General features: G+C 35.1%; 1 protein-coding gene across 2 annotated transcripts in view; it reads right to left on the minus strand.

Annotated features, from left to right (window-relative positions):
* LOC146395468 (uncharacterized) overlaps positions 1 to 25,357 on the minus strand; it is a 586,337-nt gene that overhangs the window by 11,622 nt on the left and 549,358 nt on the right. The gene's annotated exons all lie outside the window — the stretch shown is intronic.

The raw sequence follows: 25,357 nt of genomic DNA on the forward strand, positions 1-25,357 counted from the left end.
ATTTCATTCAAATCAGAAAATTTCCTTAAAATTTGGATTTATTGTTTCTGTTGTTATTTCTCTTGGTCAGAACACTAATGTCTGTGTTTCATTGTTCATGCTCCTAAATTATAATTTTGTTATTATGTCTTTAATTAGTCTTTTTTTTCTCAAATGTTCATAATATTTTTCTCAAACAAGTTCTCAATGTGATTTGTGTTGGTGTTTTAATTATGCTCTTTCTAGTTGCTTATCATGTTTGCAAATTGTGAAATAGCATTCCCATCTTAATTCTTTTCATAAATTCTCTTTTCATTGCATTATATTGCTTTATCACTCCTTATTTGAAAGTGTTTTTTTTTTTTTTAATTCCTGAAAGAGTTGTTTTAGCTTGCAATTTCATTTCATTTCAGTTGCAATGGATCCAACACATGTTATTCATCTCTATAGTGTTTGACATTTCTCTTTTCCCATTTTTTTTCTGCACTTGAAAAATAATTATGTAAGAGGTTTTTTTTTTTTTTTTTGCTGTTTGTTCTCTTTATTTTACTTATCTTTAAAGTCACATAGTTCTTTCTGTGTGTAATCTCTTATCAAAATTATTGTGATTGGAACTGCATTTATTTTTCTCTCCATTTGTATGGGCAATTTTTGATAGTGCTCATAGAAACCTTAAGTGGGTGGTCTCAAGGTTCATATTTTATATACTGTATTCAGTACTTGGAATGTCTTATATTTAGGAAAGGAGAGGAAATTAGGCTGAAAAGACACTTGAAAACTATGTTCTAGAAAACACAAATTTTATGAAATTTGCATACTATAATTTCATTAAGATCAAGGCACGCTCTGTCCAACTGTGAGAACCCTCTGAATATGACATAACCTCTACTAGCACTTTAAAAAAAAATTCTGTATTATAGTTGATTTGCAATCTTCTGTCAATTTCTTCTGCACAGCAAAGTGGCCCAGTCATACATACATATATATACACACACATATATATACACACATTCTTTTTCTCACATTATCCTCCACCATGTTCCATCACAAGTGAATAGATACAGTCCCCTGTTCTATAAAGCAGGATCTCATTAGCACATTTTTACGAAATTACTTTCTCACAAAGCCTATGTCCTTGGTCAGAAGTTCTTACCTTCATGCTCTCTTATAGATTGCATTTTACAGATTATGTGAACATCAACAGAACTCTAAGTCTTATTTTTATTCCTTAGAAGTCAGCAAAAGACAATGTAGAATAAGATTTAAAACAACAAAGAGGCTAAATACCTTTCATGGCTTATTAATTTAGCCATTATTCCATTTTCAGTAAAATACCACACAATGGTTAGGTATTATGAAAATGTTTTCATCCTTCTGTTTCAGAGAAAACTTTCTTTCTCCTTATGATAGGTACAATATAGTGTGAACACACAATGTTAAATGGAGTAGAAGATTTCTCTATTTTATCTAATTAGACATAAGCTTCAAAGTAGAGGAATCATTCCCTTTTATGACATTGTCTGATTTAGAAATGATTGAACATGGAGATCCAATCATACATCAATCACTTTTTTATTTGAAGTAGCTCCAGGGGCCAGACATTTCTTTTATGGTATTAATATAAAGAGCAAATTCAAACATTTTCCAAAAAGGAAGTTATTTTAAGAAATTGGTAATCATGTTATCTTAATAATTTTTGCAATAAAATGAAAATTTCCTATTTAAGAATTTAAGATCTCTTATCATTTCATTTGTTTGTTTTTATTTCATAAGAAAGGAAAGGAACAATTATTACAAATATGGGTATAAAAGGGGTGTTGTTTTTATATGTAACTAGAATAAATCAATTTTGGAGTGTGGATGAAAAACCAATGATTAAATAAGAAAACCTATAATTCTCTATAATTTTTGATAGAGAAGCATCCTCTGAAAAGTAATAAAATAGAAACTGAGAAGCTAGTGGAGTTTCAGAAAGGAAATCTCTGCAGAGGTCATATTTTATCTGAGTTTGTTAGTAGATATTTAGCGCATTCACATCTTTGGTACATAATTGTCTGAGAAATGTAGTCTTTAAATACACACTATGCAGATCACTGAATTATCCCAGTTGAGAGAATGAAAAATGCACATATCAAACTTAATTTTCTTATGTTTCATAGCCATTTGCATCAGCTCTTACAACGGAAAATAAACCTTGAGAGCTGGAGTGAAGCATAAAAGAAGATATTTAAAGTGAACCAATCATAGTTTCACTGTTTAATTTCACTAATGGCATTATAAATAAATATGACAGTATAAAGATATTTTGTGGAGACAAAGTAAAATAAAGTGTATTTTCAGGACAAAACCAAGAAAATTTCCCTCTGGTATGGTGAGTAGAATAAGATATCCACGTCCTGATCCCCAGAACCTGTAAATAAGTGGCTAAAGGACTTTTCAGATTTTATTGCTAAGATCTTTGAGACCATCCTGGATTAACCCGGTGAGCCTAGTCTCATCACATGCATCTTTCCCAGCTATAGTGAAGAGATTTGACTATGGAAAAGCAGTCAGAGATGCAGTACTACTAACTTTGAAGATGGAGTCTTTTCAACTATAAGCCAAGGAATCCAAGTGACCCGTAGAAGCTTGCAAAAGCAAGAAAACTACTCCCCAAGAGCCTTCAGAAAAAAATGCTGCTATGCCAACACCTTGATTTGACCCCACTAAGACTATGACTGACTTGTGACCTAGAAAAGTGTAAAATAATAAATGTGCTCCATTAGAAGCCAATAGTATGTAGTAACATTTGATAGCAGCTACAGAAAACTAATACACATGGTAAAATTCCCAAATGAAGAGAGCAGTACTTCTGCTCAAATTCAGAGAGAACTAAAAAGAAGAAAGTGTTATCCTGCAGGCATTCCAGATACCTGCTATTTCTATCTCCTGTTCTGTCCTCAGCTACATTCTTCAGGAGTTTTGGGGGTAAAAAGTTTGATATTCTCACTCATTGGGAAAAGAGGAAAATGGCAAGGCTAGCCTCCATGTAGATGACTTCAAGGGATAGGGGACATCTTACTGGACAGGTTCAGATGACACATATTTCACAGGGCTCTTCTTACGGGGTTGCCTCAAACAGGGCCCTTTTCTTGGAAGAAGAGACATCCATGCAATGAAATTGTTACAAACATTTGGCATTGAGTCCCAGCACCTGGTCTTCTCTTCCATAAGGTTTGTTACACAGCTGCAAAGAGCTCATCTTGTGGCCCCATTCCTCCAAGGTAGGAACTGAGATATGAGACATGTTTTTCATGTCCACTTTGGCAGGATGGGGCATTTTTTATGACTTATTCATTATTGCTGATAATAGTAGAGTATCCTGATCCTGCATCATGCAGCTTGGCCTTGCCTCTAACCCATACTCCACCAAAACACAAGACAGACTTAGTGTACTTCAAATCCTGGGCCACATCCTAAGATATTTCACCTTCATTTGTTATTGAAAAATTATAGGTTGATCTGAAATCATTTTTATTTCACTTTTCTCATACTGTATTACAAATAGGAGATGATGATTAATGTTTATAATAGAATAAATTTCTGAGTTTCCTTGTACATACTGTTTCCTTCTTTTTGGTTCTTGTTTTGAAGTAAGGTTCAGGTAAGGGGAATTTTAAGAGTGATTTTTAAAACCACCATCCTTTCCAGAAATTCAAGCAAGCTTGTCAAATTGTTCCTATAATAGAAAAAGCAACTCCTTCTGTACTGACTGTCATGATTTTCCAAATTATCAGAACTTCTCACCATTTCCACGGATAAAGATAGAAATAGCTGGACCAACCGACATTCGGAAATCGTTAAGGAATATGTAATTGGCTGGCATGATAACCAAGGTGAACAAAAATTTAGTAGGGAAATAAAGTTCAAAGAACAATGGAATGATGAAATACCACATGTCTTTTATAATGTCTCTAAAAATTGACCAAGATTCAGATGATCTCCTATATGTATACACAGATAATCAAAATTAAATTTTCAGTACCTTTATGCTTCCTACATTTTACTTTTAGTCACATTAAGCATGTAAGTTAATACATCTTAGATATTTTATATATGTAAAAATACTCTAAAAAATGTGTAATATTCTAGGAATAAGATTATGTCCCCATGTGCCCATAAATAAAAATGAAGCATCTCATGTACTATACTTTGTAAAGCTTCTGAAATGGATGTTATCATTGCCCTGACACAAACAACTTAATAAAACTCCAAAATAGGTTCAAGTGAAATAAACAGTGCACAAAAAAAAAAGAAAAAAAAAAGCTTAAAACAATAGCTGCATTTCTAAAAACAGAAGATTATTTCCGTCAGGTTTCACTGGTGATTAACACTGAACATGTTGTGGGGAGCACGTCTGTTTCAAATCTCACCCTGGTGAAGAGAATTTGACACCAGATGGTTTCATACTAACAAGGAATTAACAATTTGTGGGTTGTTAATTGTTCCATTATAAAAGTACTCTTGTGAAGTAAATAACAAACACATTTCCATAGCATACAGCTGAAGATACAATTGTAGAATAATCCAAAATGTGAATAAAAATTTCAGTAATGAGGGAAGAGGCACAGCACTGCAATTATTATTTTTATTATTTTTTAAGTAACTGCCTTTTGCTTTTATTATTTTCCTCTTAGGATTTTTTTCAAACATAATCACTACCACCATAATTTAAATACATATAAAATAATAATTCAATACACTATTTTATTGAATTTATTCTTTTGCCCATTTCAAGTGCCATCAATTTTACTTTTTGACATGTAGTTATCTTTCATTGTTCCTATCTGACTACACTGAATATTTGGCATTACATCTGACAATGACGACAGAGGCAAGAGTCTCACTTAGTATCTTAAAAACATGGTGATGATTTTTATTATAATTATTTTTATAAGAAAGTGCATACAATTACAGGAAGTAGAACCCTTAATGAAAGGCTAGGAGAGAAGTTTTTAAATTTTTTGTTTCAGGACACTTTTGTACTCTTAAAAATTTATTGAGGACCCCAAAGAAAATTAATTTACATTTTGTATCTTTTAATATTTAACATATGAGTATCGAAATAGAGATTTTAAAATACTGATAGATCCATTTTTAAAAGCAACATTTACCCATTACATGCTAACCTAAATAATGTACCTTTTTAAAAATGTATTTTCCAAACCAAAAGTAATTGGTGAGAAGAGCACAATTTTTCCATTTTTTTTCTTTTTTTTTTTTTTTTTTTTTTTTGTCTTTTTGCCATTTCTTGGGCCGCTCCCGCGGCATATGGAAGTTCCCAGGCCAGGGGTCAAATCAGAGCCGTAGCCACCAGCCTACACAGAGCCACAGCAACACGGGATCCGAGCGTGTCTGCAACCTACACCACAGCTCACGGCAACGCCAGATCGTTAACCCACTGAGCAAGGGCAGGGACCGAACCCGCAACCTCATGGTTCCTAGTCGGATTCGTTAACCACTGCGCCACGACGAGAACTCCCCATTTTTTTTTCAAATCTCTAGCATATTTGATTTATTAGAAGATAGCTGGATTCTCATACATTCATCTGCATTAAATATGTGTTGCTTGGGTTGAAGTATGTGAAGGAAATTCAGCTCACACAAAACTGTAGTTGGAAAAGGGAGGAGTATTTAATAGTGTCAATTAGTGGAGGCTGCTTTTTCAAGAGTTGTCTAAGGGGACCCACCTGAAGGCATCTTCATTTCAGCAGCATTCAAAGGTATTTGAAGGAAGAGTTAGTTTTCTGGTAGAGATGACGAAGATCCTGACACAGTCTCTGACTGGCAAGTTCTGTGAGGGTGGGATGGACAGAGTGGTGAAAACATTCTATTTGGTCTTTAGGCACATTTTTCTGTCCCTGGACGGCTGCAAGTGAGCAGATGAGCAATCTGAAGAGATTCAAGAAAGAAAAAAATCTGTTCCATCTTTAGAATGAAGAGTTCTCCATGACCAACTATTTTCTGGAACAAGTAGGAGTTGACAGATACTTGTGTTCAGTCAAACACATGGTGTTATTTGTGGCAAGCATTTTTTAATAGTACCTTGAGGTTAGGGTTGATATTCTTTGATACTACACCAGAACTCCACAAAAGGTAGTCCCCTTAGGGGGACTGTTATTTGCAGTCTGTAATATGAAACCATATCAGTAAACTTTTCTTCTTCTGGTTCATTAAAATTCATTGGTCTATCTTGCATTTGAATGGATCTTTTACCTGAACATCATTTTGTAGTACAATAAATTTGTCAATTAGAAAATATTTGCTCTCTATGTAAACCTTCCAAACACTGGCACTTTAATTATAAAATATATTTAAATGGGTTCATTTATACAATCTTTGGCCTTATCAGAACAGATGATGTGTCCATTTACATACTCACTGATCTTATTAGAACAGATTCCAAATACTGATTTTTAGTCTTACAGTTATGGATACATGTTTTCCAAAATTTCAACTTTCACAAAAAAACTCAAATTTTATCATAGGTAACAAATACCTTGTTATTTTATTTGAGGTGACGTGTTCATTTTTCTCATTTTCTAGAAAATGTCCAAATGATAACAGTAGGACTACAAGCCTGCTTTGAAATAAAAATGCTGTTCAAAAGGGAAAAAAATCCACCCTGTTCAGCTTGAAACTCAAACAATCACAAATGCTATTATTCAAGACATCTATCAACCACCACTCTTCAATAGGCAGCAGAAGTTCTTGAGAACTTTTCATTTTATCACACAGAATACCAAACATATATTCAAAGGTCACTATTTAATAAAATTAACCATTTTTTTTTTATTGCTTCAACAATTCCAGTTCTTTTCTCCCTCTGATTGTGTAGAAGTGAATAATATGAAGACTGGTAGTTTGGTCTTCATAACTTGGTTTACATGAAGGCCCTATTGTTTTCGCACTATGAAACCAAATATCAGGACAGTAAATAAGGCAAATAATAGTTTAGAATCATCATTATGGAAATAGTTTTATTTCAAAGATCTCCTGAAAACATCTTGGGCAGGCCAAATTTACTTGACTCAACTCTTTTTATTTTTGCTTTTGAGGGTTCATGCCCAAGGCATATGGAATTTCCCAGTCTCGGGGTCGAATCAGAGCTATAGCTGCTGCCTATGCCACAGCCACAGTAATGTGCTCTGAGCCACATCTGCAACCTATACCACAGCTCACAGCAATGCTGGATCCCCGACACACTGAGTGAGGCCAGGGTTCAAACCTACATCCTCATGGATACTAGCCAAATTCATTTCCACTGTGCCACAATAGGAACTCCACTTGGCTCATCTCGAGAATAGCTGTGCTACCAGAAATGAGATCTGAGCTCTAGCCTTAGTTTCATGTTCTATCTCCCAGGGGTATTATAAAAATAAGATGTGAAGTTAATTCATATGTTATTATTAATTGCAATGGATTAGATAAATACAAATTAGTTGTGGCAGTAGTAAAAGTACTTATTTTTTAGTTACTATAGTAACTGATAATGACATGACACATGTAACTTCTGTATATTATGACTCTAATAAAACCTTAAAACTAATTGGTTTTGGCAAATGTTCCAGACTTTCTTTACAGTTTCTATATTTTCAATAAACTTGGAATATTATGTTTTGGAATTACTCAAACATATGAGCACTTTCTCCTCAAAGGAGACCCCCCCCATATGTTCTTCCACTTCCTCCTTTGCATCATGGGCACAGGCCTATGATCTAAGCTTCACCAATAAGATTTACTCCAATAAAGATTTAGTTAAACATGAGCATCTTGGGGAAGGCACCTCCATATCAATCAACTTTGCCAACAAAGGTAAGTGTAAAAGCCTGCGGAAGAAATCATTGGTTGCATCATCAGGTTCCCAATGTAACAGCAGTAATATGGATTGTGGCAGTTTGCAAAACAAATTGCAAAAGTCAAAATCCTGGTAGCAGTATACACTACAGACCTGTGGTGCTCATGGCAGTGGTGGTGAGTTTTTCAAGCACATCTGCCTGTTGTTCTCATCATTGTTTCTGAATGTTTATATTTAAACATTTTCTGACAGTCATTCCAAAGATGTTCTGAACTTCTCAATATTCTTTTAAACTATTTTGATCCTCAATTCAAAAATCAAATTCCTCTTTCAACAAAGTATCCTGTCTGAAACAGATAATGCTTTGTGTTGGGTCGTACCTGTATTAGGCATACTCTGAGAAACATTTCGCATAAGATGCCTCTTTAGTAATTAAAAAAAAACCCTTAAAATCAACAAGAAGAAATGTCCATATCTTAACTACTTTCTGTGGCCAAATTTAATGGACCCAGGTCATAAAAACCAAAATTGCTTTCAAGGTACATAATTTTTTTAAAGTGGTGTTAAATACAGCACAGCTGCCTAATTGATACTTGGATTTTATCTGTCAAGAGAATCTCCCAAACCTCAGGGTAGTATTTAAATGTACATTGAGTAAAATGCATCTCATAGTTGAGGTCTGGCTAGCCGCACAAGAGAAATTTTGCCTAAAAGTTAAAGGCTGATGGGAACTTCATGAAAGCTACAGGAACTCCTGTGGTTTATCTATTTGCTTTTTAGGAGTTCTCAAAACATGAAAATATATAAATAATTGATAGATAGTACTACAGTTTATGCCAGGCCTGGGCTTGTTGTACTTAGAAGGTATTTATTGGACAGAGACTGACAAGTGCTTTATTAAAGAGTTGCCTCAGTGCTCAGAGATTATTTTCAAAGGTATGAGCCCACAGTTTTGATGGGCTTGAGCCTTGTTCTTTTTAAATTCTCTTTGTGCATAACATTTATTAATTCATTTTTTATTGATCTAACAAATCACGTTAGAGTACCGTCTATGTGTCTAGAATCAGAGTCCTCATTATCCTGGAAACTGTGGGAAAAGTGATTCCCACTCCCACTTATTGAACTGCTAAATCTTCCCTCTCATTCCTCTCCAATTTCCTGTCTTTGGGGAAATTGGAGAGTGCTTTGAAGTATAATTTTGAACTGGTTTCAAGTTTTGTTAGAGAGTCTTTGTTCTAATCACATGGGGGGTTTTGGGGGGTGGGGGTGGCTAATAAAATAGTTGAGTGAGTAGGCTTAAATTTCACAGTTTATTGATATTCCTTCACTCTGAACAGATTCAGTCACGACATCCATAAAGCTGTATCAGTAAGAGGCAGTATGAAATAAAAAGTAATTGAATAAGATTCTGAGAACTGAAGTTAAATAGGTACTAATTATTGTTATCACTATTACTTTCCTTTGAGGGATTGCTATTTAAATAAAATAGAAAAGTTGCAATGATACATTCTAAATGCATCAGTAATGAAACTTAGCTGCCAGAGTATGCGCCTTACGGAAACCTTGGACAGGATCTTGAACTTCATTTTACCTATTCTAAGAAAGAAAACTCTAACTCCTTAAAAGTACATCTAAAAAAGAGGGATTTTCTCTCCTTTCTCCCTTGGTATGTGTGTGTGTGTCTGTCACCTGTGTGAAAGATGACAGAAGCAGATAAAGCTAGTGGAGTTTTCTAAAAATAAAACGCACTGCAGAAAAGCTCTGCGATCTGACTGGGAGTGCCAAAATATCAGTGCATCAGTAGGCAAAGGGATAAAAAGGGTATAAAAATTCCATTTCCTTAAACTCCATACTTTCCTGGAGCAATGTACAGAAGAGAGCGGTACTGCCAAATAATACCTAAACTTGAAATGCCAAAGTTTCTCGAAAGCAGTTTCTCAAAAATTATATTTGAGGGTGAAAGATCAGCAAGTCTTCACTTCATGGTGTTTCTTTATCTTATTTATGTGGCTGCTAAAGCTGAAAATAATGATTTGGAAGTTGAATTTAAACATAAGAAAACAGGGTATTTTAAATAGCAAAATCAGATGCAAGTCACCTTTCTTATGCTTTTTCCCTAAACCTGCTGTTAGGCATCCATCAGTTTATACATTTTAATTTAAACCTGTTCCTCTATAAAGCCATTGTCAGCTCAGCAGAATAACTGCTTCTTTACCACAGGAATTCCATGAGCATTATTTGTGGCCTTTCTCACATGGCTGCTTTATAGAGCTCTGAATAACCAGAGTTAACGCATTGGAGTCAAGGCCTCTTTTTGTCAGGAAGAATTAGCAGAGTGCTGGGCAGCTCTTTACAGAATTTAATCTGAGATAAAGAATGTTACCAATAATTACAATTTAAATCCTTTCCAACATGGCCTTATTCTTTTTTTTTTAATATTTTTTTTTTTATTTTCCCACTGTACAGCAAGGGGGTCGGGTTATCCTTACATGTATACATTACAATTACATTTTTCCCCCACCCTTTCTTCTGTTGCAACATGAGTATCTAGACATAGTTCTCAATGCTATTCAGCAGGATCTCCTTGTAAATCTATTCTAAGTTGTGTCTGATAAGCCCAAGCTCCCCATCCCTCCCACTCCCTCCCCCTCCCATCAGGCAGCCACAAGTCTCTTCTCCAAGTCCATGATTTTCTTTTCTGAGGAGATGTTCATTTGTGCTGGATATTAGATTCCAGTTATGAGTGATATCATATGGTATTTGTCTTTGTCTTTCTGGCTCATTTCACTCAGTATGAGATTCTCTAGTTCCATCCATGTTGCTGCAAATGGTATTATGTCATTCTTTTTTATGGCTGAGTAGTATTCCATTGTGTATATATATCACCTCTTCTGAATCCAATCATCTGTCGATGGACATTTATGTTGTTTCCATGTCCTGGCTATTGTGAATAGTGCTGCAATGAACATGCGGGTGCATGTGTCTCTCTTAAGTAGAGTTTTGTCCGGATAGATGCCCAAGAGTGGGATTGCAGGGTCATATGGAAGTTCTATGTATAGATTTCTAAGGTATCTCCAAACTGTTCTCCATAGTGGCTGTACCAGTTTACATTCCCACCAACAGTGCAGGAGGGTTCCCTTTTCTCCACACCCCCTCCAGCACTTGTTCTTTGTGGATTTATTGATGATGGCCATTCTGACTGGTGTGAGGTGGTGGTATCTCATGGTAGTTTTGATTTGTATTTCTCTTATAATCAGCGATATTGAGCATTTTTTCATGGGTTTGCTGGCCATCTGTATATCTTCTTGGAGAAATGTCTATTCAGGTCTTTTGCCCATTTTTCCATTGATTGATTGGCTTTTTTGATGTTGGGTTGTATAAGTTGTTTATGTATTCTAGAGATTAAGCCCTTGTCGGTTGCATCATTTGAAACTATTTTCTCCCATTCTATAAGTTGTCTTTTTGTTTTCTTTTTGGTTTCCTTTGCTGTGCAAAAGCTTTTCAGTTTGATGAGGTCCCACTGGTTTATTTTTGCTCTAATTTCTATTGCTTTGGGAGACTGACCTGAGAAAATATTCATGATGTTGATTCTTGATATTACATTTAACTCAATCACTGAATCCTGTGGATCTTCTTCAACTTATTTATCCTGATCCAACTATTATATCCCCCATTTCAGTGTTGCCTGGTCTTTTTCTTTAGGAGTTAGGGAGTTATGTACCTGATCAGGCAGCTTTCCACTGGAGAAAGTTTATTGCCATTGGAGAAAGATATATCAGTGGTCATTTGCACAACTATGACGCTTTGGTCAAGTAACTTGAATTCTGCATATCAAAGCTTTGACTAAAGTGTGAGTGTGGTGCATGTGTGTTTCCATGTGTATGTATATAAATATAATACTCTGCATATAAAATTCCATATATGTACATATACATTTTAATTTTATGGATTCCGGAGCACACAATGACCGTGAATGTAAATTTTAATTAATTTCCAAATAATTACAAATGGCTTTCATATCTGTAGTATTAATTGTTCACTAACCCCAAATCTCTTATGTTTGACAATTAGGCGAGCCATCCTTTTTTTTTTTTTTTAGCATTTATTACTTTGGGGCTGCACCAATAGCATGTTCAAGTTCCAGGGTCAGGGATGGAACTCATGCCACACCAGTGACAATTCCAGAACCTTAACCTGATGAGCCACCAGGGGATTCCAAGCTATCCCTTTCTTATCACAGACTCTAAGAAAATGTTCTCATCGTGTTTGACACTGTACCGTAATACTTGGTTTATTGTCTTCGTTTCTGCTAGACATATATGTTTGAGGCCAGAGTCTACATCATTTATTTCTATTGCCTTGCAACTAGAATTTAATTGGATATATACATACATACCAAAGTTTAATGAAAGTAATGATTTTTGCTATGTATTTTGCTTAGGTATTACTTTGCTGATTATAGCAATAAGAGAGGGAGAGAGGGAGGGAGAGAGAGAACAAAGATTTGAAATTTTGACTTATTTTTAAGTTCTTCCCAGTATTTATTTTTACTTATGGTATCATCATTTTTTTTTTTTTTTAATTTTGCAAAGAGGAGAGACTCTGTGAGGTTTTTACCCTGCACAACATTTAACAGCGCCTTCAGGAATCAGACAAATGTAATCTTCACACTGAGACTTTATCATTTCTTTTTCTCACGTACTGAAGAGTTCAAATATGACAAGCTACCTTTATGGACTTTTGATCATCAGTCACACTTCCTTTATATTTCCAAATAAAACAAATTCTGCTAAAGAATTTTTTATCCCAATTAGAAAATTCAACTGACACTGTTCAACAGAGATTATTATTATCTCTAAACTGTGGAAATCTCCAAAAATATGCTCATTGCCCTCCCTCTCTATCTTCAATTATTCTGTTTCCAGTTGCCTTCTGAGTATCTCTGTGAGTTTTTATATTGGGACAACTAATTGCCAATGTTTAAAACAAACAAAAACTTCCCCACACAGATCATGTATGTTTCCCTCTCTTATTTATCCCTCTTAGTGCCAACCCTATCCTCCTCACCCCACATTTACCCACCTCACCCCTACATCAATTGTTCTGACTTGAGTCCCTTTCTGAGTGACCTTTACTTCTCCTTTGTCTGGATCACCCCTCTCTAGTTCAACAGATGCCAGGCACCCCCTTTCTGGATAAAATCATTATAGTCACTTTTGATTACCTATGCCAGTGTTCTTGCACAAGACCTAATTAAATTCTTAAAATGCTGAATTAATATGTTAATTCTGAAGAAATTTGTCAATTTACTTTAAAAATTCAATGCAATAAAAGCTTGCCTTTTCTAATATATAGTTATACTTAGCATCTAGAATTTCACTGTTATATCTAAATACTCCTCAATTTTTTAGTTTGTTTTAAAAATAGCAGTAATATTGGGAGTTCTCCTACGGTGCAATGGGTTAAGAATCTAGTGTTGTCACTTCAGGGACTTGGGTCACTACTGTGGTGTGGGTGTAATCCCTGGCCCAGGAACTTCATGCTTCAGGCACAGCCAAAAAAATTCACAATAATATTAATCACTTGAGTATCAACATTATTAATGTCATCATCATTGACTGTAAAATGCCTTTAGACCTGTGTTTTTTATTTCTTTTTTTATTTTATCAGCATAAATCTTACAAATAAGATACTAAATGAACCTCAACGTGTATCACTGATGAAGCCCTGATTAATGGGGTAGGGAATGTTGGACTTCAAGGCCCCTTCAAGGAGATAACCTCATTAAAACTCAAAGCCTCTGGCCAAGACAAGAATTACCAGACCATCCATCTCATTGTAATGACACATCCCCCATCTTGAGCAACTTGGCCTACTCCTTACTACCCCCTACTAGGAAAGGTACGTGGCCTATTCCTCAACCCACCCCCAACCAACTAACAAGTATATTGTAAGATGCTTCTTTTCCCAACTAATCAGCAGACAGAAGGTATATGGCAAGATCTCTCTTCTCCCTGGGTTATAAAAACAGACATGACCGCACGCTCATTGTTGGCTCTCCCTAATTGTCAGGAAGTCAGTCCTGCTGCACTTGCAGTGTCTCTTATCTCAATAAACTCTGCTTTCTCTCCAGCTCACTATGCTCAATAAACTCTTCTTTCTTTTCACCCTGATAGGAGTCCAGAAATTCTTCTTCCAACCTTCATGACAGATCATGACAGAGACTGCAGAGACTGCACTGCTATGATCTCTTTCCCTTGTTCCAAAGAAAGTTGCCTCTGCAAGGGCCGCCATAAAACATTAAGGCTCTAAAGAATGTTAGAGAAAAACTCTTGTAAAAAACTGACATTTTGCTGAAAGAGTTGTGGGCAAGCTGTAAAATGCCTTAGAAATTATACAGAAACTATTTAGAAAACTAGCTACAAAATAGTCAGTTGTTATTTGTAGTAGTTACATTTCATAAATTACACACAAATATTAAATTAGCGAATCCTGAACCATTGCTCGCAAGGGAAATATAGCCTCAGTTCCTGTGAGCATATGATCTTCCAAAAGTCAAATATAACCATATTTTATATGTGTTTCTATTTAAAGACACCTTTTTAATACACAGTTGACCTTTGAACAATATGGTTTTGAACTGTGTGAGTCACTTATATGCATAGTTTTTTCAATAGTAAACACTAGAGTAATAGTAAACACTACTATTGAAATACTATCATTCACTATTGTAAATACTACATGATCTATGTTTTATTGAATCCTCTCATACAGAACCAAATTTGGAGGGCTGACTAAAAGTTATATGCGGATTTTTGACTGCACTGAGGGTGGGTATACCTAAGTTCTTCCTTGTTCAACGGTCAGCCAGTTATTGTTGACTCATTAATACTAAACTCACAACCAACAGCATTTTAACTTGTGGGTGAAGACATCTTATCTAACATACATCAAGGAACATCACAGACTTCTTGAACTTAGGAACACTAACTAGCACTCCAGCACTGTGCTGGGGTGGGGGTGAGTGGTAGGGACACTTTAAACAATGAATAAAACCACCTTAAAAAAGTAGAAAAGTTAAAAAAAAATGTGAATGTGGCTCAAAATAGACCATGAAAAGGACACTTGTCTGTGATGAGAGCTGACATAAGAGGGCAGAACCCTACTTTGTTCAACTTCGGGTGGAACACAAATTTTTCACTGATATGTGCATGATGGAGAAAGAAACATAATAATTGATTTGGGGGTTCCAAAGATATTTTGGTGAGTAGGCAAATTTGTAAATATAAATTCATGTATAATAAAGATAGAATATAATCAATTTCTTGTAAAAGAAAGATATTTGATGTTGACATATCTTCAATGTTGACTCCACCTTAATGAATATTATCCACCTCCTTAAGAAAATGCAAAGATAGCCATTTGAAGAGGAAGTAGGAAAAAAATTTCTTACATGCTGTCACTAGCATCACTTTGAAGTTTTTCCTTTAAATAATAGTTACTGTCTAATAAAATAGAATTAAATATATTTTTGAAAAAAATGAGAAATACAAAAAATTCATGATAACCTTCAATCCAGAAATTAGAAAATCAGTGACAAAACTTTATTGTACTTGCTCATTTAAGGCTATTATAAAATTTAGATAAATCTGTTTTTTTCAATAAATTTTATGGACTGAACAACTTTCCAAAACATAAGTAGTTTAAAACAGAATTTTTGGTAGCTACACTGTATTGGCAAATATGAATAAACACTATGTTTAGCCAACTAACTACTTTTGGATATTTAAATGCTTCCTATATTTTGCTATTTCAGAGGGTTATGATGAACAATCTTGACCCAGATGTTCAGTGTATTTTGTATTTCGGATACAGGCCTATAGGTAGAATTCACATTTCCATCAATCAAAGTCCAATCAGTAAAACAAAATCCATAAGTGCTTTGATGGTTTGATGATTGTAAATCTACTCCCAATAACCTCTCTGAAAGATAAATGGGACATTGAAGCAACTCAGAAACTAGCAATTTCTTGAGAAGCTACTACCCTACCTGAGTTTAAAGGATAAAAAAGAGATAGTGTTATTACCACCCAAGAATTGAGGCTGGCTGCTGGGTACCAGCTGGAATCACCACCTGAACAGCACATATCTGAAGCCAGATATTTTCAGCCAGATCTAAGGGTAGAAATAACCTTGCTACTCTCTTTGCCTGCAATCTCCCATCAATATTTCTCTTTGGTTCAACTTCATTGAGTAAAGTCAGGGACAAACAGTGATCTAGATTTATTAGGAAACAGGTGAGTGATTTCACACCACTTCAGAAGGTTTGAAAAAGCTGAAGGATTTTTATATTATGTATTTAGTATTATTACAGGATTACACAAATGAATGCCTAAACCAGTTTACAAGATCCCTTAAGTAGTCCATTGCTCCGTACACTTACACTAATTGTAAATACTATTTTGTGATTTAATTTCCAAATTGGTGAACAAAAAGGCAATACAGTTTTTATTTTCATATTTATTCATGATTACCCTTGTGTTTCAATACTTTCTCTACTTCTTTCAGACTATTACCTCTCCTAGTAAAATCTTTCTAGCTATATGAATATGGGCCCTGAAAATTATTATTAAATTTGTTCTTAGATTGCTGTTGTGAGTAGGAAATTTCCATTTCTATTTTCTAGAGACTTGTTATTTTTTAATTATATTTTTAATTTGAAGAACATCAGATCTTCATAAAACTTGCAAAAATATTTCAAATAGCTTTCATAATTCATTTACCTAAATTTACATATTTTTCATCTATATTTGGCACATTTATTATTTTTTCCTGAAAAAATTGGAAAGTAATTTGCAAAGATCATGCACTGTCTTCTTGAATGCTCGTACATGCTTTTCTTAATAATGACACTCTGATACATTGCTACAGAACAATGATCAAAATCAGGAAATTTTTAACATTGTTTAAAATTATACAGATCAAAATTATACTCATTTTTGCAATACTCACAGCACATGGAGGTTCCCAGGCTAGGGGTGAAATTGGAGCTACAGCTGCTGGCCTACACCACAGCCACGGCAACACCAGATCCTTAACCCCGTGAGAGAGGCCAGGGATCAAACCCGCATCCTCATGGATCCTAGTTAGGTTCGTTAACTGCTGAGCCACGAAGGGAACTCCCTATGGCACCTATATTCTTTTTTCCATTCAGAATCATGCATTTTATTTGCTTGACATTTCCTTTAAGATAGGAAGGTTTGTGAAGTGGAGAGGCCCTTTACTTTGTAGTATACCCCTCAATTTCTCTTCCTCTCATGTTTCTCTCATGTTTCATGATTAGAATAATCTCATTTTGTTTTAGTTTTGCAACTAGCTCAAACATACTGAAATTTTTAAGTATAAGATCTTCTTTCCTGAACTATTAAAGAATAAATTATCAATTTGATGTCCTATAACCACCCAATATCTGAGTGTAGAGTTTTCATAACAGACATTCTCCCATAGAACCATGATACAAACATCAAAATTAGGAAATTAATACATCTCTACCATCCAATCTATAGCGTATATTAAATCTTTGCTAACTGCAATTATAGAAAAAAGATCTGGTTCAGAATATGGTGTTACATGTTATTGTTCGTTTTAGTCTTTATCCAAAATAATTCCTCAATCTTGCTTTGACTTTTAGGACCTTGACATTTTCAAGGATTAATGGCCAGATGTTCATCGAATGTCCTTCAATTTGGATTTTTCTGATATTCTTATGATTAAATCCAGCAGAAGTGATGGTGTGTTTTCTTTGTATTTACCAGATGGCAGGCACATCAAACGTGACTCACATTTGGTAATGTGCACTTTGACTACTTGATCAGGGAGGTGTTAGTGAGGTTTCAAAACTACATAAATACCAAATTTTCATTTCATTCATTAATTTGTTTATATTAGCATGGGCTCATGGATTCTTATTTATCAATAGGTAATCATTATTAGATATTTTGCTGCTCATTTTGTCCCAGATTTTGCTGACAGTTAGAATAGCTTTAAGGTAGCCTCAGGATCTCCTCGTCTTGCTTCCATCATTCTCACTCAATCCCCTGAAGGATTTCAGAGTAACAATTGAAAACAGAAGTTAGAAAAGGAAATAGTCCTATTATATGATATCCTGAAATACAAAAGGCAGAACATTTTGAAAGGCCTTTAGGAAAAAAAAAAAATGTAGGACCCAAGCCCAAGTGAAACTACGGCTCTGAAGAGCAACTATTCAGGTGACTCATGTCCTATTTACCTACGGGCATGGACACTTGAGATACCTTAAGGGATACTGGAAAATAACATTCTTACAAAGGGAAAATCAAGACACAGGAAAAGCTATCAGTTTGGATCAATGCAAGTTCTCCAAGGAAGGAAAAAACATCTAATATTGAACTTTATCCTTGAACATTGGGTGAGAATAGAAAGTCAGTTCTATTAATTCATGAAGGAGATGGAATGACTCTTCCTACATTAAAACATTTAATCAATTACTTCCTAAGAGTACACATACCATACAGGTGGCAGGTGTTTCAAATAAATCACAGAGTTTATCTATCTATAAGTTCTTAACTGTAAACCTTAGTCATTAACTGAAAAAAAAAAAATTTCTCCTATCCCGTGATTCCACCTCTGAAGATTTAACAAAGAAAGATTTTGTAAAAGGAGTTGTGGTATTAAATTCACATTAAGAGGAACTATTTTTCCAAGATTCCAAAGGATACCTCTCTTCATGATCAAGTTGTGTCTGCCCTGGGTATACCTAAGCCTTTCCTATAATTTGTGATGCAAACTCCAGTTAAAGATTTAACGCCATACCTGACACCCAATGGCCTAAAAATACCAGTGACTTAGGAAAAATAATTGAAGCAGAATCTTTCAGTATTCAGATAGATTCTACCAAAACATTACATGAAATTTCCCAATATCCCTTAAAGTCAGGATCAAAAGAAGAACTCAAACCTATAGATAGCTGGAGGGTTTAAATCTAAAGACCTTCTAACACTCTGCACAAACCCTTCCCATCCTATCAGTAAAGAAATTAAACAGATAAAGATATAGATAAATTTATTCAAGACCTCTGCATCATCGACAAAATTGTTATCCCTCACTTCCCAGTAGAACCTAACCCAAATCCATCCTGTTATCAATTCCTCCTGTGAATTCACAGATCTTTGATCTGTCTTTCTTCAATATGCCTCTAAATAGGATAGTCAATACTTCCTGCCTTTACCTGGGGAGGATAGAAATATACCTGAACAGTCATGCTCCAAGGGTTTATTGAAGCCTTCTCACATTTTTTAAGATCCTCAATATTTAAAAGATACAAATTATCCTTTTGATTGAGTTCTGATAAGATATACATATATGTATACATAACATAGACACAAACACATAAAATCTCCTAATTTGTTTAGAAACAAGGCAATCTGTAAAAATGAAAATTCATTTACTTGCTCTGAGCCTTGGGAGAAATGAGTCACAATTTTGCCAAAGTAGTTTATTATTTAGGAAATTGTCTGTGAAAAGAAGGAATAATGGAGTTCCCATCATGGCAGGTTAAGAACTTGACTAGTACCCATGAGGATGTAGATTTGACCCTTGGCCTTGCTCAGTAGATACGGCATTGCCTGAGCTGTGGTGTAGGTTGCAGATGTAGCTCAGATCTGGAGTTGCTGTGGCTGTGGTGTAGGCCTCAGCTGCAGCTCTGATTCAACCCCTAGCCTGGGAACTTACATATGCTGCAGCTATGGTCCCATAAAGACAAAGAAAAAATTTTTTTAATTTAAAAAATAATGAAAAGGAAGGAAAAGTAATCTCTCCTGATAGGCTAAATACTATCCAAACTTACTGGAGACACCTCATAAAATGGCAATTGAAAAGAATTCTAACTTTGAATATTTCAGGCAGTGGCTATCAATTTTTTTCTGAGATTGGGCACTTCTTTATGAAATGACTAAGCTCTTAGTAAGAGATTCTCTTATCTGGGAGCCCAAACATGGCCCAGTCCACTCTCATGGGGATACATCACATATCTTCCTATGTGCTTAGGGATTTCACTTCTAATACTAGACACTAGGCTGTCCTGCTAAGTGCTGATATAGAAAAAATTGCAAGCACTTTATAATAGTCCCCTATTATATCACCATAGATTACCTTCCCACATATTCTTTTATTTATTTATTTCTTTTTAGGGCAGCACCCATGGAATATGGAAGTCCCCAGGTTAGGGGTCAAATTGGAGCTCTAGCTGCTGGCCTATGCCACAGCCACAGCAATGCCAGATCTGAGCTGAGTCTGTGACCTACACTGCAGCCCTGCACAATGCCGGATCCTTAACCCACTGAGTTAAGGATCCGAGTCTTCATTGACTAGTCAGGTTTGTTACCACTGAGCCACAATGGGAACTCCACCTTCCTACATATTCTTGATTAGTTTCATTCATCATTATCTTCAATGAGGAGATTTTGTCTACTTGCAAAAACATCCAAGAAAAACTGGTGGAACCTCAGTAGAAGGTACTTTATCAGATCTTAGCAGATACCGCAGGGAACCTCCAAAGAGTAAATACTTGAGTTCACATTTCACAATTAAAGAAGAAATTCAAAATTCCATGCAATAGAAAGGCCAATCCATAGGTGGTCTCAAATCAAAGATTCTCAGGGCTCCTCTAAAAGCAGCCAATCTTTAGAAATATATAAGTGGCCCAAGACATTTAGAACTAGCTAGTGACCTTAGATAGTGGACAGCTTCTATCAAAGACAGGACCAAGATCCCTGTCTAATTCCTGTTGTTGTTTTTCATCCTCTTGCTTATAATCACTCTTCTACACATTTTCTATAGCCCTTGACATTCATCTGCTCATAACACTCTTTTCCTTTTCTTCCCTCTTAACTATAATCATCAGAAAATGCTCATTCGAATATCTTTGTTAGATTTCCCAAAGAGTAGTCACTGCCTTCATCTTACTCACTGCTTTGTGTGCCATCCATAGCCATAGCTCTATGAGAAGAAACCTCTGAAATTCCAGTCCCATCAAACAAGACCATACGGAATTAGAGCTGATGATGTTTCCACTTGCACCTCCATGGGCAGATGACCTCAAACAAATTACCCTTTGACATCACTAGTCTGCTGCTCTTCCAGAAAAAAAGGACAAATCATTACAATCTTTTGATCAGAATCCAAGTAATTCTAAATTTGAATTAAAAAAACTTTCATTGGATGATGAATAAATTACTTTATAACTGGAAGAAATTATTAGAGATACAAATATGTAACCCTGCTAATCTAAGGTCTTGGATCCAATCTTATGTATTAATCAACTTTTTATAGATTCCCATGTGCCCCTACCAGATACTACTTTCTCTATAGTCCTGCTTGTTTCAGCATAACACCTCATATGCCTTAGGAATAGTATTTTGAGACATTTCTGTACAGAGATACAAATTTTATAAATCATCAAGGCTAGAAATTCTGACCCAGAATATGAGCTCCAAAACAAGTCCACTCTTGATTATTCAGGTACTCAATTTGGGGGAATTATTGACTCATTGTTTATACGAATAATCAGAGACGTGTTTCTAAGGATAGATTATAATACATTTGTCACTAACTCTGGCAGAAGTTATTAGTGACACCACCTCTTCCCTGCATGGAATACAAATCAGTCTCAAGTCATGGGCACAAATAGAAAATGCAGTCCTCTAGATGATATCTGTGCAATTGCTATATCTTGCATCAGTGAAACAGACATGGTACCAGAGGCTATATATTGCCTTAAGGAAAAAGTTACTTGACTTTTTTTTTTTTTTTTTTTTTATACTCAGAGCTTATGTAATGTATTGTCTTGGCCTAGGTTGGGCTTCTCTTTCCAAAATATCTTATAGATCTTATAGATTTCTATACTGGTGTCTTCCTCTCTTAAGTCAGTTTCTAATTCTGACTACTAATTCCAATTTCCAATTTCTCACTGAGCTGCCTCCCCAGCTCTGCTTGAATTTCTAGATCCTATTCCAGGCACTTGCTCACCTATGAGCATTCTAATCAAACTTGGGCCTCAAACACCTAGCTCCAGGCTGCTGTGGCCTTTCTCTACACCTAACAATTTATGCAGAGGCTTAAGAATGGAATCTTTTAGAAGGAGAGGTAAGTAAAAAGACAAGAGGGACTAAAGAACAAGAGATGGAAGATACAAGTTATTCATTTATACTAAGAATTTACATATGTGATACTGTGACCTTCTCATTCCCATTTGCTGATAAATTTTAGGGACGTGAGGATTCACTTTCCCTACAGCCAGTCACCAGCCTCAAGAAATGTCTATATACCCTGTAAACCTACATGTAGGTTCTGCAGGGGGTTTCAACACTGTGAGTACACAGAATGCCTCAGAAATTTCCTTCTGTTTCCCTGCCCTGCCTCCTTCATGCCTAAAGAAACTTAAAGTCTAAAATGCTCAGCAATCCTTCTTTCTTAGGGCCTTGGGTAGCTGAAAACCCAAACTAGCTCAGATACTGGTCTCTCAGGTCTCCTGATGTGACTCCACTACCATTCTTGGCCTACTACCCATGTTCTCAATGAAGGACCATAAGAAAGAGTATGTGGAAAAGGGAATATTCTCTCCATCGCTGGGCCTTCTCAGAAATTCAATCTATTCCACTAGTCTTTATACAATCAGACAACAATGTCACCATCACATTTTATGACCGGCATGACTGGTTTCTCTATATCACCAAATATGGCAGATTCCTCTTCCTCTTGTAGCTCTACAGAGAAAGAATTGTCTTACTCTCTGTGGTCTCTGCTCTCCTAGGAAGAGTTTGTCACTTGCTAGAATTTATTTTTTTTTAGGTTTCTTTACATCTTCAGTTCTTTGATAGGTTAAAAACAACATATTATTTTCCAGCTAACTGGATTTGCATTGCTGATCAGACTCAGAACAACAACCTCTTATATTTTCTATAGCCTGGGTCAAAAAGGAAGTTTTCACTATTTCTATTTGCTTTTTCTTAACTATAAATGGATGTTTAACTAGTTGACAAACTCAGATCTGTTTGGAAGTGTCATACTCCGAGTGCCCAGCCCTGACATTGGCATTTCTTTGCACTGTAATTTACTTGATTCTATACTTGCTTGTGAATGTGAATGAATTCATTCAATTCAGCCTTGCATTCTTTGCCTTTTATGGTCACACACCAATTCTTCAAGCATTTTCTATTCCTATTGCATTTCTTTCTGTCCTACAAAAACATTTACACCATTATCTGAAATGTTCTTTATCTTAATATTACAGGCTTAAATGTTATATATCATTTCAAGAACCAATCCAAATGACAACTTCTCCAACCAGCCTACCCTGGTCACACACAAACAACACATCACCCTGCATCTCAATTTTTATTAAACTATTTTTTCTAGATATAGTATATATAATACATATAATTTGCCTTTCAAAATGTGTTATATTTATATGTTTACTAGCTTTATTTGACTCATTAGATCTTATATCTTTTTTTTTTTTGTCTTTTTTGCCATTTCTTGGGCCGCTCCCATGGCATATGGAGGTTCCCAGGCTAGGGGTCAAATCGGAGCTGTAGCCGCTGGCCTACACCAGAGCCACAGCAATGCTGGATCCGAGCTGCATCTGCAACCTACACCACAGCTCACGGCAACACCGGATCCTTAACCCACTGAGCAAGGCCAGGGATCGAACCAGCAACCTCATGGTTCCTAGTCGGATTCGTTAACCACTGAGCCACAATGGGAACTTCCTAGATCTTATATCTTTAGGAGCAAAATCTGCCAACTGTATTTTTCTATTATCAAATATGCCATGAATATAATGAGTAAAATAATATTATTGAATGAATACGTGACATAATATTTGAATAAATCCATAATTTGCCTCTTTACTAACCCTTTATGAACTGTCCACCATCTGTCACTTATCTATTGTCTATTTGCTACATATGTAAATATCTATTTATATCTGTTTTCTGTCCACATTTTATTATATCCTTATCAAGAATGAATAATGCTTTACTTCATTTGTATGTGTTCACAATGTGGACTACAATAAATGTTCTGTAAATAGCAAGAGGTCAAAGTAGCATTTATAATGTTTTAAGTTAAAAAATAAATCTATAGTTAAGAATATTCACTATGGCTATCAATCCAAAATTATGTGAGGTGTAAAGACTATCATCTAGAATTTAATTATTTTTTTAATGCATGCAATAGCATAAGAACATAAGATGCTGCATTCAGTGAAAATGTATATATGAAATAAAAAATTAGGCCAACCACAAGTTATCCTAGAGAAAATAATCCTGGCCAATAAAAACATACTCTTCATATAATTAAAAATAATCACTACTGATAAAAATGATAAATAGACACATCATAAGGGCAGATTTGGAAGTATTACTAAAATCATTTATCTGTGTTTTTGAAATTGTATTTTGGTATTATAGTTTACATGATACTTCTATTTCTTTCTCTCTTTTTTTTTTTTGAACCTTTTTAGAGCCACACTCACCACATAGGGCAGTTCCCAAGTTAGGGATCAAGTCAGAGCAGCAGCTGCCAGTCTATACCACAGCCAGATCTGACTGCATCTGTGACCTACACCAAAGCTTATGGCAACGCCAGATCCTTAACCCACTGAGCAAGGTCTGGGATCAAACTTGTGTCTTCATCGATACTAGTCAGGTTCATTACTGCTAAGCCACAAAGGGAACTCCCTATTTTTTTCATTTTTAAATAAATCTATCTCTCTGTATAGCTAACTTTCAGTGGCATGCCTTAACTAATAAAAGGAGTAAAATATAACTGTTCATGTCAAGAAATTATTCTATAAAGTTTTGTGACATACACCTACAACACAATATTTTATAGACAAACACTGACACAACCCATAACTTTCTTTATCCAATGATATTTTTTCAGATGTCAGGTCACAAGTGAAAATATACATAGTAGTGGAGATAACTACTCTTAAGGCTTCAAAAGATAACTGAACATTCTATTTCTGCAAGTTAAGGTCTAATTAATATGTAGGATTATTAAATATCACTAACATTAAGATTAGTGAGATTTTGTTTTGATTGACTAGTGTATGTAACTTTGTAATGGCTATTCTTTATTCAAATTATTGTCTACATTTTGTATGGCTAATTACATCTATATCACAGATTCCTAGATGTAGAACTAAATTTTTAAAAGACTCTTGATGTATTCTCCAAAATTTGTCTCTGGAAAGGATGCATTGATTTAAACCTCTGAGATTTCAAAGTGCTTAGTTCACTGACTACTTATTGCTGATAAGTATTGTAAATTTAATGAAAATATATATGATCTATTTGGAAATTTAAGAATTAAAATGGATGTGGCTAAATATTTTTAATGTTTATAGAATATGTGTCTACTTTTATAAATTAAACATTTATAATGTTTTCCAACTTTTCTCATAAATTTTCTTAATTTCCTTATTTAACAATTCTCCAG

Source organism: Sus scrofa, chromosome 16 (assembly GCF_054392235.1).
Source record: "Sus scrofa isolate SSC_HxYL_T2T_F1_AM1 chromosome 16, Sscrofa_HxYL_maternal_Yorkshire_Landrace_v2.0, whole genome shotgun sequence".
NCBI classification, from domain to species: Eukaryota; Metazoa; Chordata; class Mammalia; order Artiodactyla; family Suidae; genus Sus; species Sus scrofa.